At 38.5% G+C, this 21,351-nt stretch overlaps 1 protein-coding gene across 5 annotated transcripts in view; it reads right to left on the bottom strand.

Annotated features, from left to right (window-relative positions):
- RASSF8 (Ras association domain family member 8) overlaps nt 1-21,351 on the bottom strand; it is a 95,698-nt gene that overhangs the window by 38,153 nt on the left and 36,194 nt on the right. The gene's annotated exons all lie outside the window — the stretch shown is intronic.

The raw sequence follows: 21,351 nt of genomic DNA, 5'->3' as shown, positions 1-21,351 counted from the left end.
TTAGGCTGTAAACACAGGTAAATATAATATAAAGACTGCCAGGAAATATTTTCTTCAGAATTCTTTGCTTCACACCAGTGTAGCAATTTCAAAATCTTCTTTTTGTTGTTGTTATTATTCTCATTTCTAAAAATTCATCTGTCCCCAGTGAACCTTTGACCAAGCCATGAAAATTTCCCATGAATCCTGGAACTTGACTTTGGGATATACTTCCCTATACAAACACAGAGGTTTGTTTTGAATAAACATTCCAAAGTTCCTTACCTAGAGGATTCAGAACAACCTGCTGTGAATCTAAAAGCATACAGACTCAGCAGAACTGTTTCATGTTAATGACTCAAATTTCTCCCACTTCCTTTAAGAAAAATTGCTTAACAACAAACATAATCTTCCCACAAATTTTCCAAGAGACACTTAAAAGTTTTACATGTGAAAATACATGAGTAAATCATCACAAAAATGGATGAGGTGACCTAAAAAAAAGTGCTACAGACTGTCTTAGAGGAAGGATGCTTTCAGTGAAGCAAACTCAATGGAAAAATTCCTAATCCAGAAGACTTCCAGACATAAAATTTCCAAGCTTCCCAAAGACCACATTTTAGTCTCCAGCTCTCCTGGGACACGGGAGGTTACCTTCATGTGCTGTAGGCTGCTGTATCATGCATGTAATTTTAAACTGAACACACAGAAACATACATTTTATTAAAATAGCACAGGATGATGAAAAACAAGACACTTCGGTAAATTTATCTGGAACCTACTTATAAGTAAAATATATAGCTCAGTTCAAACCATTAAAGCATTTTTTTCAGATTTCTTGAATTTTTTTGAGTAAGAAATAGTTTCGTTAATGATGGAATAACTGTAATTGTACAAGTTTAGCTGCTGCTGAAATCTCTACCAAACCCTCTTTTCTCAAGCTCTCCTCCCCCAAGTCTGTGATCACTCACACTCCACTTGACGTATCTTAAGAAGCAGACACTTCTTTTCCATTCTTTCATTTTAAATTGTCTCAGCCAACTGTTTGCCATTTTCACTGCCAATAGTGCAAAACCTTTATTATCTCAGACATTCATAATTTTATAACTGCTATGCCTCTCTGCAATCGACCTGACACACTGCCACCAAATCCCCTTCCCTCAGCCTGGTTCCAATTGGGTTTGTGCCTCTATTAAGACAATGACAGAGGTATAACGAAGGGTGGGTAATCCAGCTCAAGAGTATACTACTTCCAGTGTCTTAACGAGGAAGGATGGGTCCCAAGGGTAACAAAGAGCCAAAATACTCTCTGAGAACCCAAGTAAATGATACAGTTGAAAAGAAAAAAGAAAAAAACTAACCAAAGAGAACATCCTGGAGTGCTGGCATTTTAAAGGTCTGGCAGTTGGCAAAATCAGTTACCCAGAAATCTAGCACCGTACAACTCCCCAAATCTACACCTGAAGTATAGAAATTGTAACGCTGGCAAAATATAAACAATATGTGAAAGAACCCAGCACTGTACAAGGTTTCGTTTCATTTCTGTGCTCAGAGGCAGGGTATCATAAACCCCCAAATATCTCAAAAAATGGAAGAGCAAAGTCTGCAAGTCAAGCTACTGGTTGTGAAAGGAAGTTTACTGCATTGTTGTGCCAAGTGCTATATCACTGTAAAGAACCTTCACTTCATCGCAAAAGCAGCGGTAGCCAGGCTGGTCAGCAGTCAGGTATTTACAATGCTTCAGTCTGCCAGCTCTGTGATGACACTGCAGGAGAAATGACCACCTGTCTGTACAGTACGTATAAAGAAATGCTTTTTGATTCCTAACTTTGTTCTAGATGTTAATCTGGAGTTGCTTTTCTATTAAAATCTAATTTAAAAAAAGAGAGATTCAAAGATACCTATTTGGTTTACAAAAGAAGTTAAATATTTTCCACTAGAATACACTTTTCTACCACGTTTCCAGTAATACGGGAAATTTTGTTTCATACCCAGTACCTGAGTAAAAATGCCAACGGCATGAGTAACAGTTGTGCAGAGCATCACAGGCTGATAATTGTGTGTATGACAGACAAAAACTCAATACTGGATTACAGAAGAATAGAATCCATCTCACCTAGACAAGTGGTCTAAAAATGTCATCCTACAGAGCCTCACAAGAAGTTCTTTGAAAACAAGTACAATTGTGTGGAATGGATTCCCTTCTGCTTCTTACCGTCCCACTACTCAGGATTACAAGGCATGGAAAACAATGTAGATTCAAACTGTCACACAAAAGGTTTGAAAGCCATGGCTCCTGACCAAAACAGCTTTTTTTCTTTTCTCCTGAATAAAGCATTCTTTTGATCCTGGGGAAGAATTACCAAGAATTATTTTATCATTAATTGTAACTAATCACTGTAACGATTACTTATTGAAAAACAAATGAGTTAAAAATCAACCGAGAAAATTCAGATATACTCTAGTAAAATCTGTACCAAGAGAAAGTTACCTTTATTTATTTATTTTTTTGCAATTTGTTTTTCTTCCAGTTTTATTGAGATATAATTGGCGTTCGGCTCTGTGTAAGTTTAAGGTGCACTGCATGATGATCTGACTTAATACATCATGAAGTGATGACCACAATAAGTTCAGTGAGCATCTAGCATCTCATACAGATACAAAGTTAAAGAAATACAGAAAAAAAATTTTTTTTGAAGATATCTTCTTTTAAAATTTATTTTGACCTTTTAAAATATGCCTTTGTTGCCCTATATCCTGTTTTTTTTTTTTAAACAAAGTGAGGCAAAATAATCAAAACAGTGAAGACTGACAAACAAAACTGACAATTTAGTTGCTATTTACTGATGAACTAAACAAGTTAAGGACAAGTATCTCTGAGGAAGCAACCCAATTAACTATTGGTTAGAGGGTTGATCAAAGATAAATAGAAGTCAGGGGTATAAATCAGACAGCATAATTCCAGATCGACAGTTTCCGTAACCATTAGGTGAAACTTTTTCTAATTATAATGATCACTAATAATAAGAATTTCAGCTAATAAAAAGTTCTAAGTTTTAATTATATAAAAGAGTACCAAGGAGACAGTTTCATTAAGGGGAAATATTTTGGATCTTGACTTAAGGCCAGGCATGAACACAGAGCATCGCTGGTAAGTAACAAAGCATGCTGCATCTAAGCACGGTGGCAAGACACTGACTTACTTGTAATGAGGCCATGGGACATCACAAGAGGTGGCAGGACATGAACATATGCACACAATTTGAGCAGAAATGAGCTAATTCACGCTTTATGTCTCTTGAATTTGGGGCTTATCATTTTAGCCACCAGAGGTCACCCTTCCCCAGAGAGATGAAAAGCAGGGTTTGTGAAGCACTTGCCACTTGTGTCATAAAGATACAATTTTTAAAACCATGCTAGCAGTGTCCTTCTTTCCCCACTCAAACCATACGCGAGGATGGAAACCTCCTCACCTTGCAGTTAATGCAAACATACAGGTAATGGAGAACAGGGGAGGTGAAAACAGCCTGAGAGGCTAAAATGGCCTATGTAACATGTGAGGGCTGGGCGGAGGGGATGCGGTCCTCTTGGAGGAGGAAGGTTTGTGGAACAGCTACCATGCTAGCGGGAGACAACGGAGAGAACTGGATGAAAGAGATTTCAAGGATTTTTACTGTGTGCCATAAATATAACCATTCCTGGACATTTTTCAGCTAAGGGCTCCAGTAAAGATTTATACTGCTCTTTAATCTAGTTTTGTATGTCAAACTTAAGTTTTATGTACCAAATCTGGCTTTCAGGAAACAGCAAATTAGCCAGGACTCCTCAGGGTTCAACTTATGGGCGTATTTACAATCAAAATGGAGAGAAAGAGACCCTGACTTCATCACAGTGTCTTGCACAAAACATGTGGTCAGTAAATACTTTCCCCACTCACCCCACCTCACGTATAAATAATACAAGAAGGAGCTGACGACGAAGGAGCTGATGACGAAACATTTCAGTCTCTTTTGTTTCAATCCCGTTAGGCAAGCAAGGGCCCACTTCTCTCCATTTACTACCACGCTACTGTACCACAGGTAGAAGTAAAATTCAAGGGTTAGAGTAATTTCATGTATGTGGATTACAGCAGCCAAGAGATAAATTCAGCACAGACCCCGATGATGACCCAAGGGTTCAGATCCTTTCAAAACACAATTAGTGGGAATGCAGTTTGGTGCAGTCACTGCACGAATCATCAGGGAAATATACTTGGGAACCAGAATGAGAGATCACCTCACACCTGTTAGAATGACTATTATAAAAAGACAACAAATAACAAGTGTCGGTAAGTACGTGGAGGAAAGGCAGCCCTGGTGCACTGTAGGTGGGAAAGTAAATTGGTGCAGCCACTATGGAAAACAGGTTCCTCAAGTATTAAAAATAATACTGCCATACAATCCAGCAATTCCACTTTTGGGTATTCATCTGAAGGAAAAAAAACACTAACTCAAAAAGATACATGCACCCTTATATTCACTGCAGCATTATTTATGATAGCCAAGAAATGGAAACAACCTAAATGTCCACTGTTGGATGAATGGACAAAGAAAATGTGGTATGTGCATACACACACACACAGAGGAATATTATTCAGCCATAAAAGGGAGGAAATCGTACCATTGTTAACAACAAAGATGGACCTTGAGGGCATTACATTAAGTGAAATAAGTGAAAAAGAGACAAATATTATACGATCTCACTTATGTGTGAAATCTAAAACAAAAACAACAACAAAAAATCCAGCTCACAGACACAAGAACAGATCGGTGGTGGCCAGAAGCAGGAGGTGAGGGGGTGGGCAAAGTGGGTTAAAGGGATCAAAAGTTTGTAAAAACTTCCATCTATAAAATAAATAAGTATGAAGATATACTGTAGAGCATGGTGACTATGGTTAATAATACTGTATTGCATATTTGGAAGTTGCTAAGAGAGATCTTAAAAGTCCTCATGTCAAGAAAAAAAAAAACAAGTTTTGTACAGGAGTGGTGTTAATGAGACACTGCAGTGATTGTTTCACAATACATACAAATATCAAATTATTATGTTGTATGCCCAAAACTAACATAACATGTCACATATACCCCAGTAAAATATGAACACATTTAAAAAGCCCTCCTTTGTCACACTGCCCCTCACCCTGTGCCATCCCTCAGATACCAAATTGTGACTCTTTAGTAGAGTGCAAGAATATGTAGATTAATTAAGGCAGCATTACACAAAAAATCCTGGACATGAGAACTATGGCCCAAGATTATTGGGAGATATTAAAATTGGTGAGAAGCTAACTCTTTATCTAAAGGAACACTACCAATGAAGCAAAGAAAAAGCACTGGTCAGACATGAGAACCAGGGAGCATCATAATATCCAAAACCAAAGCAAAACAAAGGTACTGATCAATCAAACAAACCAATCCCCAAAACAGTCCTTACTAACTTCGAGGCTTTTAATTTTAAAAGAAATGAAAATGAATGGAATTTCCCATGTGTTTTAAGGGTAAATAGGTTCTCCTGTCTCTAGTTAAACCAACTCTTCAGTGGAAGGGTCTGACTGCAATTTTGGAGAGCATGACTGCTTGACAGGCAAACTACAGGATGAAAATAAAGATAACAGTAATTTGGTAACAAATTATAAACTCCAACTGGCCATCAGCACTTTAAAGTAACCATTAGCTAGAGTTAGTGGGGTCTGTGGTCACAGTGTTTCAGAGAAGTATTATCTTCTGTTTTTAAAGTAGGAATAGCTGGGACCTTATCAATAAAGAAAACACAGAAACAGTATTGCTGGGAATGTGCAAAGTGACTGCAAAAACAATACTAATGAATGATTTCTCTTAATTTCATTCATTTTTTCCAAAAAGCACATTCAAATCAGCATTTCTTATTAACATAATAATAGACCATTTAACTTTAGGTATTATATATTCTCTTCTCAGAACAACATCACTATGAAAAGAAATATGGAAATTCTTCATTTCTTTGCAAACTGAGATAAGTCACGTAAAGTATAATGTTACTTAACTCTAAAGATACACACAGAAGATAAGCAACTTTCCATGACCTTACACATTAGTTTAGATTAAATTTCACCTCGACCTCTTTGCTGGCCAAATGGCCTACCTATGAAAATATATTTTGATATAAATTATTTTCTATTTCTCAGTTTTATGTCTCAGATTTCAGAGGAGAAAAATGAAGAGTGCATTTTCTGGGAATGCGAACACTAAGCAGCAGACAGGAATGACAGTTTATTATTGTAGGTGTGACTGGTCTTCGGCTGAAAAATTCCAACCCTGAATCCAATGCTGGGATGATCTTCGATAACCCTGCAGTGGGAAGAGCCCCTTTACGTCAAGGGGCCATGAGAGACACTGGAACATCAGTTCGACTACATGTGGAATTGAAAACAAACAGACAAACACAAACAAACAAAATCTTCAGTTGAAACAGAAGTGAGGTCTGAAAGGAAAAAGGACTAACTAAAGCTATAATCCTAGTAATTTCCACAATCTTAACCATAACACAAAGTTTTAAATTCAATTCTTAAAGGATTAGGATTTTAATCTATGATTAAAATTTAATGAGGACTCCACAGCCAGTTTCTGATGATTGTAAAAAAAAAAAAATCTAATTTCATTATAACAAACTATGTTGAGCACTGTCAAAATCTGTTTTTTTTTTAATTTCAAATATCCACTGGAGAAAATTTTCAAATAAATAAACATAAGTCAGTAATTAACTTGTCTTAACATTTTTTTTTGACATAGAGATGATTTTATGTTATTTAAAATGAATTTAACCTGTATTAAATTGAATTGACCACACCAATCAAGACTCCTACAGAAAAATACTGCATGTTTACTCTTCCTATAAAATAAAGCAATTATTTCCCCCAAAGCAAATTGCCCCAATTTCAACATATCACTGGAACTTAGGAGAAAGTTAATACCGGCACATTTAGAGTTAAGGATGGCACACATGTTTTATCTTGCTTCTAAGTCTGTTTGACTACAGATGCCAAGGATGCAACGCTGAAAAGGATTATCAGGCTCAGCACGAACACAGACCACAATCAATTAATTATGCCTGCCGTGGACCCAGGGAGCATACACACATGACCTATTTCACCATCTCTCCTACGGAAGCTGTTGGTTAAGAACACATTTTAGTGGTCGGACAGCTCTGGATTCAAATCCATACCCCACCACCCCACTTATTAGGTGTATGATCTTAGACAAATTACTAGTTTTCTTGGCTCTAAAATGGGAGTAATAATCCTTAAATTTGTCAGAGCTAAGTTACAATGAATATGAAGACTAAATACAACCCAGCATGCAGTAATTACTTTAAAAATAGCTATTACTGGTATTACTATAGGAGTTTGAGTCTTTCAGAGCTCATCAGTGACTGATCACTGAATGTGATCTTGAAATAGGCAGGTCCCTACCAAAACCCGCTGTCACAGTGAGTGAGCCCTCACTCAGCCAGTCACTGGACATGGGCACCAGCCAGCGGGGCGGGGTGGGGCAGGGCACCCGGACACAAGTCCACGAGGCAACAAAGGACCACACTCTCGCATTCCCCCAGACCAGCGCTACAGGTCTGAGGCTTGTCAACGCAACACAGAAATGTGCCATTTACTCAGAATGAGGTTTAGAAAAATAATGGTTACAAAAATAGAACCATTTTACCCTTCCTGGGACCACTCACCCACCTACCAAGTATGGGATAAGAACTGGTAATTACACTCTTCTAAGAATTTCAGAGTCTTAATCTAGGCCGACTCGACACCAGCTGCACTGAAAGAAAACAGACTTCAATCAGCATGAAATCTACTTCAATGACAAAGCATATACACAAAATGAAAAAAAAAAAGACCTTTAAAAAGTTAAAGCTGGTTAGAAGATGCTTTGATATATAACCAGGAGAATGAACAATATAGCTAAAGACAAACTAGATCCTTTTATTATAAAAAGTTTTCAACAGTTAAAAACAGTGTCAAATATTACGATGTTATTTGAAATTCTAACTCCACAATTACAATTTATAGTGAACAGGCTTGGCGACTACTCCACGTCCTGTTACATGATTTTACTGAGCTTGAGTGAATCTGATTGGAAAGCAACAGAACTGGCAGGACACAGGATTTAAAGGGTCAGAGACCTGGGTTCACTGCTTATTTTAACCATCTAACTCTGAATTCCCTTAAGCTCACAGACGCTCATTTCTTCGCCTGTAGAAGACTGATAAGACCATTTCTCGCATTAGATTGCTGTGAGCATCAAACTAGACGAACCTTTTTTTTTAAGAGTGCTTCATGAGCTCTACAGAGCTGTCCTGCCAGGTGGCTCTCAATAGAGAGCTTACCCTGGGTGTACAAAATCGACTCGGATTAACGGGAACAAGAGTGAAGCCGGGAGGGCAGTGCCGGGGGAAAGCCACACAAGAACCTGCCCTCTTCGCTGGGCACAACAGCCAAGCTCCCTGAGGACGAGCCCACACCAACACAGACCCTGTGGATGACAGCCTACTGACTACATGGAAATCTCAGCTTTTCTTTTCTTTCTTCTTCTTCTTCTTTTTTTTAAATTCTGGAGATACAGTTTCCTTTATTTTGATTCTAAAAATTTGGGTGGAGGTACAGAACATGAAGATGGACAAACTCACATGAAATGAAAGATCATGGATACGGAACGCCCAAGAAAAAACAAATCTGGATACCAACCAAAGCCCTACAGATTTTTAAAAATCCAACTCACTCACATGATTAGTAAATATAGGAATAAATAACAAAATAACATAAAAGTGCAGTTACTTTTAGGCATCAAGAGTGATACACAGATGCAAGGCCAGATGGGAAGATGAACTCCATTCCTCCATCTTCAGAAATGCAAGACGCTGTTTACAGCTGGCGAGAAAAGGCTAAAAGGCTACAGTTCACACTCAAGTATTCACTGCCCGTTATCATGCTATTCGGGGAAGAACTGGAGATTTGGTTTTCTCACTTTTAAAATATTAGATGCTTGACAGCTTTTGTTAAGCTCTTAACATTTATTAAGTACTTGCCATCTGCCAGCCGCTGTTCTAAGTGCTTCTGAATGTATCAGTTTATTTAATTCTCAAAACAATCTTAAGAGGCTGGTACTATTAACGCCCCTGCTTTTTTAGAAGAGGAAAGCATGGCCCGGAGAAGTTACAAAACTCGCCCAAGATCGCACATCACACTAAGGGAAAAGCCAAGATCTGAATCCAGGCTGTCTGCAACCAGACTTCAAACCCTGAACTAACAGATACTCTACCGTCTAATAATTATGCAGAATATATATGATACTTGTTTCAAAAAGTATTTACTAAAGGCCTACTATTGCTACACATATGATAACAAAAGCTTTAAAGACACTAGATTTAAAGTGAAGTTCAAGGGTCAGTCACTACTTAGTAGTTAATTAATCCTGGCATCACATTTCTTTGACGTGGGTGCTTGTGGGACTGGCGGTGAAGTAGAAGCAAGGGTCTAGAAGAGAATCACTATCAAAAATACTACTGCTTTTCTGGGAAGCATCTGATGAATCTTTCTGGAAAATAAATTCTGAGGAAATTTGCAAGGGGCCTCCTGATTATGTAAAACTGACTAACGGCAAATGTCTACTGTTTTTTAATGAGGACTTCTTTCCAGAGACACACGGCTCAAGCAGCTCTTAGACAGAACTGGGGCTGACACACACAGCAAAACGGCACCAGGCCTTATCCCCAGAAGAAACTGCAGTCAAGACTTCTGTTGTCTGAGAGCTCTGCCACGGTATTCCTTTATACGTAGCTGCAGTAGATAAAGGTGTAACTTTTGCCGTGAAACACCTCAAAATCTAAAAACCAGCATCATTAGTTACCTGTTATTTCATTCATTATTAATCAGACTCCTTACCATTCCAGTTTTCACTGTGAACCACTTCAAACTAAAGAAAACTTTCTCACTTTTAAGTTCAGTGGGTTCTCCCTTCATCTCACCATCGACTTCTCAATTCCAAGAGAATCACTGAGCACATCGCTAACCACCTCCATCCTTCCTCTTCAGTGTGGGTGCTGCCTGCCCCCCCCCGGACGCCTCCTCTTGATGGAAGCCCCTCATAGCCATCTTTGTACATCTCTCCCCACCTTTTGCTCAGCTGACCACCCGTTCTGCACACAGTCACCATCTCCACACATGTGGTCCTACACGTCTCCATATGAGAATCTGACAACCCAGATGGCCCATGAGTCTCTGCTATTCCTTTATCACTAGGGCTCCCTCTGAGGGGAGAGGCACAGGACCACATGACAACAATATTCTGGACACAAAGCCTTGAGAATTCTCTGGGATCTACAGATGTTGCTTAAGGCTTCCTTCGGTTTCTTAAGTACAGAGTCGGGTAATAACTCCTCAGGTGAGCTCAGGAGATTTTTCTCAGATCTGTACAAGGCAGAACAAATAATTCAATTTTTAGGATTAATAACCTTGAGCAACAAAACCTCTTTCGGATTCCAAAGAGGGAAAGACAAAATGGTACTAGAGTCCTTAAAACACTTAAAAATGACAAATGTACTAGGTTGGAAAGGGACAGTTCATTATTCTAGTCTCCATAAACAGGCCTGATACTAACCAGCCTTCCTTAGATCCCCAACCCCTTTCCCTGGCCTCTTAGGGATCCAGAAGTCCCTCATGCTGTCCCTTGTTTGTCCAAAGGCCCCAGTCAATCATACCCTGCTGTCCCACCACCAACAATAGAATTCTGCAGCCCAGAAGCATTTTTCTTCTTCATTAAGTCCTCTCCATGTTGGTTCCAGTGGCTGAGGTTGACCAGATATTAAGGGGGAGGGAGAATATCAGACTAACGAAAGCACATTAAATTCATTCCAGGTTGATAACATGAGAAGAGATAATCAGGGCAGAGAGCTTTCCTACTGTCCCTGAGACAAACACCAGTGCCCATCCTTGGAGCTGGGGGAATCACGGTGTGGCAAGCAAGGTGCAAAATGTAAGGAGGCATCTTATCCAGCACCAGCGCTATGCCTGCAGCTGTGAGACGGCGCCTCTGTGCACATTGTGCCCTGCTCGGTGCCTTGCTTTCCTTACTCTACACGCCTCACTCCTTTCTGCCTACAAGTCAAAATGGCTAAGATGGTCCCAGCGGACAAGAAGGAAAAACTTCAGCTGCTCTCAAGTTGCTGTCTAAAGAAAAGCAGTTGGTTCTACCTTCCCTTCTAATTTCCTACTAATTTCTAATTTAGTTTCTGGTTAGCACCTAAGCTCTTGGTTGGTGCCTGATAAACTTTCCTAAACAAAAAAACCAAACACTAGGGACTGAGAAAGCCTTTGGCCCCAGGGCCTAACACCTACAAGGTGTTTGTTAGCTCCCCCAGGGCTCCGGCTCACGACACCTGGAAGGCGAGTGAGCTGTACGCTCACAGGAGCCCTGAGGTGAACCGGGACGCCGGCCCCCTCAGATCTGCTCCAGCATCATTGCTCTGTCCGTGGATTTTTATGCTGGATCAGAGGATAAACAAGGAGCTACCTTACCCATCTTTAAAACAGCAACAACAAAAACCAAAACAACTTTCTTCTGACCCCACTTCCCCACCAGCTATGCTCTATTTCTTGTTCCCTTTTTATTTTCTTACCTCCCATTCTCTACTGAGCTGGTCCTGTCAGGCTTTTGCCCCCATCACTCCACCAAATGCCCTTTATCAAGGTCACCAATCACCTTCAGGTTGCTAAATCTAGAGTCAGTTTATCCCTCCTCCTCTGGACACACTTTCTTCTTTGGCTGCCAGGACACTGGTCTTCCTCTGTCTTCCCTGTTGCTCCTTCTCAATCTCCTCTTCTCTCTGTTTCCTTAATGTCTGAGTCCTAAATGTAAGTCACTGACCCTCTGCTCTTTTCTATCCATATTCACACCCTTGGTCATGTTGTTCAACTTATCACAACTTGAAATACCATGGACTTGACAACTCCCACATTTACATTCTGGCTCAGACCTCTCGCTCTGACGTCAGCCTGGCATTCACGTGCCAACTCTGCACTGCACTTCGACGTCCTGCAGACAACTCAAACTCAGCACGTCTCAAAAGGAGCTCTTGATCTCACCTCCCTAACGTGTGGCACCCACACTCTGGCATCTCAGCTGAAACCAACTAGAACGCATCCTTTTAGCTGCTTAGGCCAAAAGGCACACAGTTAATCTCGATCGCTCTTACAGCCCATTATCCAGCCTGTCAGGAAATCTGTTGGCTCCACCTCTACCACGTGGTCACACTCTCGCCTGAACGACCCCACAGCCTCTTCATGAGTCTCGCCGCTTTACCTGGTGCCTGCGCTACCTCCAAATCGCCTGTTCTCAACACAGAAGCCAGAGAGAAGAGAAATAAAGGAAAACCATAACAAAGAGACATGGACGTAAATACATAAATGGCAAGACATCATGAAGTACAGCTGACCCTCGAGCAACATGGGTTTGAACTTTGTGGGTCCAATTAAATGCAGGTCTCTTTTTTCAATAAAGACTACAGCACTACACGATCCACGCCTGGTTGGCTGTGTGGACGCAGGAGTGCAGATACAGAGAGCCAACTGTGGGACCTCAGCATCCTCGGATTGTGATACCTGCAGCAGGTCCTGGAACCCATCCTCCATGGCTGCCAAGGGATGACTCCAACTGGATGATTTCAACTATATCATAAATGAGGCAATTACAAGTGCAGGCGGTAGTAGGTACATGGAAAGGAAACCCAAATAAATTCAAGGGCACAGCTGCCTGATAGTTTTTTAAGTGAGGGAACAACTCTTTTTTCAAGTTCTGAATTAAATATGTTTTCCCTTAATTTACATAATAGTTTCATTCCTGGAAAATTAGTTGTATTTTAAGACAATGCGAAAATGCTTGTGTATACACATGAAAAGTTATGTCTGGTTGTGGTTTTTCACTAGGAAAGTAGAGTGGGCCGTTTTTAAGTTTCCAGTGTGGGGCTGTCCTGCACACTGCAGGATGCCTGGCATCACTGTCACCCATTCCCTAACTGCCAGGAGCATCTCGTCAATCACTGGGGCAACCCGTGACTGAATGCCCCCACAAACGTCCCAAACACTCTTGATGGAGGAACCTCTCCCGCTTAGCAACACTGCTCTAGAGAGAAAGTCTACAAGCTACAGCATCTCTTGATTCTGGAGTTTGATCAAAAGAAGTGTCAGCAACCTACTGAAAAGCACAAAGTGCCACTCACCTCGAGCAAGGGACTAAAATTTATTCAAGAACATCCAAGTACATCCATCGATTCTCAGCTCAGATAGTCCCCTTGTCCTAACACGCTGGTGAGCCTGGCTTGCTTGTGAGATGGCGGTGAGATTGTAATAACTGGCAACTACCCATTACACATAACTTGAAACCTTGGGAATCTGCTACTATGTAAATCCATTTTGCAGGATGGGGACGTTCCAGTGTACAGGAAAGAACACTGGACTGACTGGGAATCAAAAGATCTGAGTTGTAATTCAGGCTCTACAAACAAAGAGATGTATTTACCTATTCGACAGATCTTTATCTACTGGCTAGGCAGCACTGGGACCACAAAGAAGAAGAGAAGAGTTTTTGCCCTAGAGAAGAATTTAGAGGGAATAAATCAGTCTCCAAATGGGTCTTGGTTTCCTAAACCACAAATCTGAATCTTCAAAGTGCCTTCCAAGTAAAAAATAAAATGCAGATTTTATGTATATGCTTTCAATATGCCATGGTGAAACCAAGGAAAATATAAAATGAAGCAGACAAGATGGTACTAGAGCTAAAGTCACCCACATGATTTTTTTTTTTTTTTTTTTTTGCTTTTCACATGAGGATATATTACTATATGAAATTCCTATTTGGTTAAGAGTGAAAAAAATCACTATTTATATTTCTACTTCTTGATAATAATAAAAAGATTGAGTACACATTCAAATGATCCTTGGGAGCAAAATGGAATAGAAATGGCAGTTAATATCAGCTTGTTTTTTCTGAAAGCTTTATTTGTTACATCAATCTTTAATCAGTTTATCACTCACACAATTCCCACTCTGACAAGGCACAATTTGCAAAGAATGTGCACAGTAAAATTGTCTAGTGGCTGGAGCAGCTCACAGGAGAAAATGTTAAAACAAATGGAACATTAAGTCAACTGGCTGGAAACAGTATAGCTTTTAATGTTACCTATTGATACCTATTTTTTAAAGTGAGAACATTTTAAAGTAGCAGTATCTTTTTGAAGAATAAGAATATGTCAAATATTTAATTTCTTGAGACTGTAAGGAAATTATCAGGAATAGAAAGTGTGAGTAGTTTTTCTCCTTACAGAGATGTCTGAAGTTTAGGTTACTCCAAACTGTTAATTCTTCTACTCATTCTCCAACTAGAACTTTGTTTACTTGTGAATAATTCTGACCCTTTCAATTATCATAAAGGCCAGAGCCCCTAAAAGAAAAGCTTGTTTCTCTCAAACCAGAATAAGAATCTTGTTTTTTAAAAATCAGTCACCTCCTTCCCATCTATGCTCACATTCACACCAAGATGGGCTTGTTGATCCCCAAACACATCATGCTTCTTATGTGCCTTTCTAGGCTTCTGCATATGCTGTTTCTCAGGCTGTTCTAGACGGCCTTCTCCTGCCTCTCTAAAGACCTATTCACCTTTAAATACTCGGCTCAGAAGATACCCATGGCAGCCTTCCTTAACCTCCGCAGTTACAGTATGTCCCCCATGGGCTCCCACAGCCCCTCTTTCATCCCACTACTGCGTAATTTATAATATGACCATAACCGCTCACCACCTGCCCGCCCCCAGTAGACTCTCGGCGAGTCAGAAGACTGGGTGGCACCACGTCTGGATGGAATTGCTAATGAAGAGAACAGCTATGGAAGATGATGGTGAAAGGCTCTAATTCTTCTGCAAAAGATCCAAACCTTGAGGTCTATTACTTCCTCCAGTTTTGTGTTATTTATAAATTATAAGAAAATCAAATTTGGTACTTATGTTACTGATAATTCTATCAATTTCCAGTGTTTAGCCAGCAGATCTTTTCCTCAGGGAAGAAATACATCTCTACAGCTGATGTACAAAACAAGTGCCTCTGATCACACAAAGTCTATTAAATGCATATAAACATTCAGATTTACCAGTTACTTACCCCCCAAAATTCCCCTATTTAGTTTACGATTCGTCCAAAAAAATAGGAAAGCACAAAAGAAAAAAAAGCATAACACAGATAGCTTACAGGGAAAATGGATATGGTTCTTGAACTCTACAATTCATGCCTTTCAAAAGGTGCTTAATTGAAAAGATACAGACTAAACCTCCACTGTAAACTGAGGAACCGCAGGTGCAGTTAGTCGTGATTACCACCGACAACACCCAGTCAGACAACACAGAAAGGATGCGTGAGAAGGAAAGACATCGCACGGCAGAAACGTCTGTACACAAATTCAACTGTTGATATTACATGGTATTACTCAGCAGTGAAAAACTATGTTTTCCCCATCTGATGTGAACCTTTTTAATCGGTAAGACTGTATATTCCTTAAAAGCAGAAACTATGAATTTCATCCTATTATACCTTAATAATTTTCATGAGATCCACTTCAGATAAAAAGAAATCACCTCTGCAAAACTAGAAAGAGGGATGGTATTATTACTACCTTAGTAGATCTTAAAAACAAAAAATGATTTTGCATTTTGGCCTTATTTTAATTTTTACGTTCTCCCTACTGCATTCAGGTAGATGCAGCTGCTGTCTCAACCTACAGGGATGGAAACCAGGTCACAGAGAATGACTCTCCTGAGATAATCGCCACTGGCGCAATCAGGAGGAGATGCGATCACAGTCTTATAATTACGTACTATCTTCATTTGAACAAACTCTGCCAAATGAAAGAATGCAAACCAACAATAAACACTCACTGAGCCCTGACCAATTCAACGTGTAATCTGATCATCATATTTGCCTTTAAGATCATTCTGGAGATTAAAGGAGTCAGCTTTTAATGAATCCCATGTAGTGTGTACACACACACACACACACACACAGCTACTGTGTATGTTTAAAAAAACATAAATACGTGTTTTTTGTATACATTTTCTGCAAAGATACCCAAAAAACTGTTAACAGCAGTTACCTTTGGGTAAAGGAAATACAATGAAAAAGGAGGTAATCTTTTTTTCATTTTATACCTTTCTATACATTTTTAACTTACTGTATTACTTTTGTTAATTAATAACTGTTTTACACACAATCACTAATGCTTTGCTAAAAATCTCTTTTCTAGAATTTTGGAAAAAGAGAAGGTATCACAGACATGTCAGAAAAGCAACCTTCGGTATCAATTCTTGCTTTCTAAGGAGGAAATTAAACAAACCTGAAAACTAGTTTGATAACACAGAAAATCAAATTATATTTAAAGTTAAAAGTGGTTCATTCGTCATTAGCTGTGACTCTTTAAAGAGCAAAGCCACAGGCTCCTTGTTGCTGGGAGTTGGCCCTCCACACTCACCGCAGTCAGGGGTCTGCGCCTGGGGTGAGCCAGGTCCCAGGCTGTGCCACGGGACCGTTCCAGGGTCCTAGGCACGAGAGACACCAAAGGTGATCCTCAGCCACAAAGGGGCTGTGGTGTCACAAATCCATAAGCATCACTGGAAAAAACAAGGCCTCTGCTGAGAGCTGTATTCAGGGAAGAGCACGAGTAAATTAAACAAAGTAATATGTGTAAGACCTGAGAGGCACAGTACCTCTGTGAGATGGGACTGGGGACAGAAGAGAGACTGGTTAGGATAATCCTGTTTATGAAAACTCGAATAGAACAGGTGTATTTCTAAAAATTCCTTAAGTTTCTTGCCCAGGTATAGTCATTGTAAACAAAATGGTGAAGTCAAGGGGGAAGTGGAGCAGGGATAAAGAATACATCAGAAAGTCTGTGGAATTAAAATACATGTCCTAATTCTCTCATTTAATCTATAAAGACTTTATTAAGCTTGATTCAATGTCACTGGCAGTCAATATCTGAACATGTAAATTGCTGTGACACTTGATTTGAAAGGCACACGGAAAGAGCTAAGATTTAAACACAGGGACACATTGCTCTTTACCATCCCCAGGGACGCTGGGCCCCTCACTTCTGGGAAGCACCACACCAGACACACAGGTATATACCACGGTCTCATGTGAATGGCAGCCTGGGAATGCCACCCGTTCAGCCCTGCCCAGACTCTGACCATCCCATTATTTACATCTGCATAGAGTCCATCTCAACAAATACATCTTTACAGTAAAGTTCTTTTTTTTTTTCAAGAAGGCATATGATGAAATCTTAGACATTTATTTGGTCAACCTTAGATTTTCTTTAAAAAAAATCCATTTTCAAATTTCTGAATAGAAATAGATTTTTAGAGATTCTGCAATAATAATATAATATAATAATTGTTATCTTCCTACAGTTCTACCACTTAGAGATAATCATCAACACTTTTGTATATTCCCTCCTTGTTTATTTTCTGCATAAATACAGTTAAAAACACAAGATTATAATTTATCTTATGTCCTTATATTGTTACTTTCTAGCTTACTATCATTTTTCCATTTCATTAAATAGTTTTAAAAAAACTGCAGATAAGTTCGTGGGTAGGTAGGCAGGCAGGCGGACAGCTAGATTCCGTTACTGGCCACAGAACAGCCTACTTTCTAGCTGTATCATATAAGCATTCTGACCTTTCTTCCTTCTCCTACTCCGACACCGGGAATCACACAGGTCTGCTTATGTTACATTTGATGTACAGGTCACCCATGTATGTGTCATGTACATGTTTTTCAATCTTCAATATGATATACCAAACATGATATTAAGATTGAAGAAATCTTTAGGTCTGCATCTGTTTGTATCCTTTTCTAAAGCTGTCCACTAGGGACTACAAACTAATTTTTTAATTAGGTATTGATTATTTTCTTACTGACTTGAAATAATTCATTATATATGGGTATTAACTCTATTTTTAGATATAGTAACATATACATATATGCATGTATAGAGAATACTTTTTGTGATTTGACATATGCAAATCTTAATTACTTTATTTATAATGCAATTACATGTATGAATCGTTCTGGTTTTTAAATTTTTGCTTCTGTATTTTTGCTTATCTTTCCCTCAACCCAGTATCAGATATTCATAAACAATCTCTTCTAGTATGTTTATTACTACATTTTTATATTTGTACTTGTAATGTTATTTTATCAATAAAACATTCTTCTAGGCTTTCCCTACTGTTCCAAGCATTTGTCTATTTTATCAGCACCATACTACTTTTTAATTACTATCTAGCATTACCAGTTCCCCCTCATTATTCTTCTTTATATAAATATTTCTTGGCTCAAAAAAATGAAATTCATAATCACTGACCTATGAAGAGTCCCTGCTGAGATTCTGATTAGAATCATATTAAACTTAAAAATCAATATACAGAGATTGAAAGTAATTAACGAATTTTCCATATGGAGTCCCTGCATCCTCAGAGAAGAGTTTATAGTTTCATTCCTACGTGTCATTCACATTTCTCACAAAGTTTAATCCTCAGCAAACTTGCTGTTCCTGTAATGAATGGGCTCCTCTTCCCCCACATTTTGGAACTGGCTATTATTACTATGCAGACCATGATATTTCCAGTATTGACAATGGAACCTCACTACGTTCCGTTAGTTTCAGTTGATTGTCTTAGTGATTTCTTTATTATCTACAAATAGTTCTATCCTCCTTTCCAACAGTTCTCTCGTTCCTTTTTCTTTTCTTACTACACTAGCTAGGTATTTCAAAGTGATTTTAGATAGTGGTGGTGACAGCTGGTCTGTTGCTAATTCCAATAGATAAATTTCTTATTCCATCATTATTAGTATTTTGGCTATTAACATCTGGATCCCAATTTTGTTTATAAAATTATAGATACTTCCCATAAAATAGGAAAAGTAAATATCTCTAAACAGTGAGATAATGGGTAATTTTATTTTCCTTCATATTTTCCCAGTAAATAGACTATCAATGTTTTCTAAATTTACATTTATACTTTTTAGAATTCAAATTTGGTTCATTTATGTTTTTAAAGAAATCATCCATTTGATTAAGATGCTCACACATATGTGGGAAAGTCTCTATAGAAGTATTATCACTTTATCTACAGATAACTACACTTACATCCCAATTTTCTATATATTTTAAAAATTAGACTGGCGACGAACTCCTCCAATTTACTGTCCGAGTTTCCTAAAATGACTGGACACACACACCCTTACCTCCTCATTTCTCTTAACGTTCCTTGCTTAAGGAGAACATTTTTAACTGCAAATAATCTTGTTTAGCAATCAGTATCTTACAGAAGGCAAGAGAAAAGCAAATGCTGAAAAAGCTTTCTCTTTAGAAACAACATTCTTCTGTTCTTTGTGAAGGACAGCAGATCTAAAAATAATGGCCTGATACAAATTTCTCAAGGTAAACTTATTCTGCTAACAAAAATAATTCATCCTTTTTATTAAAATACACTTGTACTTAAGACTACAGTACAAGATGTCATAAAATAAAAATATCAACAATTGATATTAGGAAAGTCATAACATTCCCAGCTCAGAGCTCCATGAAAACCAGATTTTAACACTGTTAATATTAGGACTTGCATGTTAACAAATGTCTGTGGCAATCTCTTCAAATCCTGTTTCTTTGATATTTCATTAAGTAACCATTATATTGAATCTATCATGCCATCTGAAATAGTTTGAGATACATTACCAGAAAAATGTTAACTTCAAATATAAACAGTTAGATTTTTTCATTTTTACTCTCCCAGGGAAGTTTCAAAGTACTAAAAAATGCAAACTGCTATCCATTTTCTAAAATCAGAAGTGAAATAATTAGGTCACAATAGATGGCTCCTTTCTTAGAGGGAAAAAAAAAAAGATGATGAATGCAAGTGGAATGTTTATTGTCACTGAAATTCTTCAGGCCTCGATTCCTAGTACATGTCTCGATGCAGGTTACTATGACAACTTAAATTACAGAAAATGTCCCCCCTTCTTCTACCACGTTGTTTTCTCCACAAGACCATTTCAAGCCTCCTAAAATCTATATGCTTGAATTACCCACAACAACAATAAACATCTCTTTACAGGTTTTATTTAGAAATGCTCCCATCTAAACCCTTTTAAAACCAAGTATAAGTGTATAAAAATAAATTCCATTAAATCTACATGGGACAGAAAACCTACCCTGAAAACATACAAACACAGCTTAAAATATAAAATGTTGAGAGGATTCTGAAACCAATCCCCATTACCAGAGGCACAGTGTATATCACCACCATATGCTTCATCACAGAAACTATGGGAAATTACTTGCAAGGCAGTTTTGAAAGAAGATTGTAGAGCTAAGACTTGTTTATCATTATTTTCCCCTCACTAATGCTTTTTACAGGAAAGTACCAGAAAAGGAGGGGCTGGGAGAATATTACAGTCCTATTTAGAATAGAAAGAGAAGCAGATAAATGATCTGTAAAACCTACTGTCTTCCCTAATCTGTCTTTTACACAAAACATGGGCTTTACAGTTTGCTCTCACACAGCTTCAATTTTGTAAACCTAACAAAGATGCCTTGTGATAAATAATAGTGTGAATTATTCTCTATCTTCGTTCTCTAAAAGAGTAACGGCTTAGGAGAAATTGCACCACTATAGGGAGAAAATGGGATTCAGTCGATATATTCTGATTGTAAAACATTAGAAATTTAAAGTAGCTCCATTAAAAAAAAAAAACTGAAGTAGTTTTACAGTGTGCCAATACTGAGAATTTCAAAGCTGGTTTTGCTGCTTATCAAGTTAACACGACAAACATTAGATGCTTCATTTGGAAAGGCTAAGGGAACTCGTACTCCTTGTATGAGTAAGCTGGCTTCAGTATCCAGCACAGGCAAAAAAGTTTTGTAAGTTCAAGCAAAACTTCATTTAAAAAAAGGAAAACAGAGTGGGATGCTAAAGAAATCTCTTTGCACCTGAAGTCTAGAATCAAAGACTGTTACAGAGCACTTAAGAATAAACAGCAAAAAATGAAAACTCTTCAGCAAACTGCAAGCTACTCACGTATCTCCTACCTGTATTAGTAAATAACACTAGTCTGCCAAGAGAAGCCAACCAAATAATTGAAGTGTTCCCACCCAAATGTACACCATTTCTAAACATTAAACCTGAAGCATAGTTCCTTCTGGGTATAACTAACACATAAATCCTCCTATATAGAGGAAGTAATTAATGT

The sequence above is a fragment of the Camelus dromedarius genome, chromosome 25 (assembly GCF_036321535.1).
Source record: "Camelus dromedarius isolate mCamDro1 chromosome 25, mCamDro1.pat, whole genome shotgun sequence".
Lineage (NCBI taxonomy): Eukaryota > Metazoa > Chordata > Mammalia > Artiodactyla > Camelidae > Camelus > Camelus dromedarius.
Note: the sequence above shows the minus strand (reverse complement) of the source record. Positions and strands in the feature narration are given on the sequence as shown.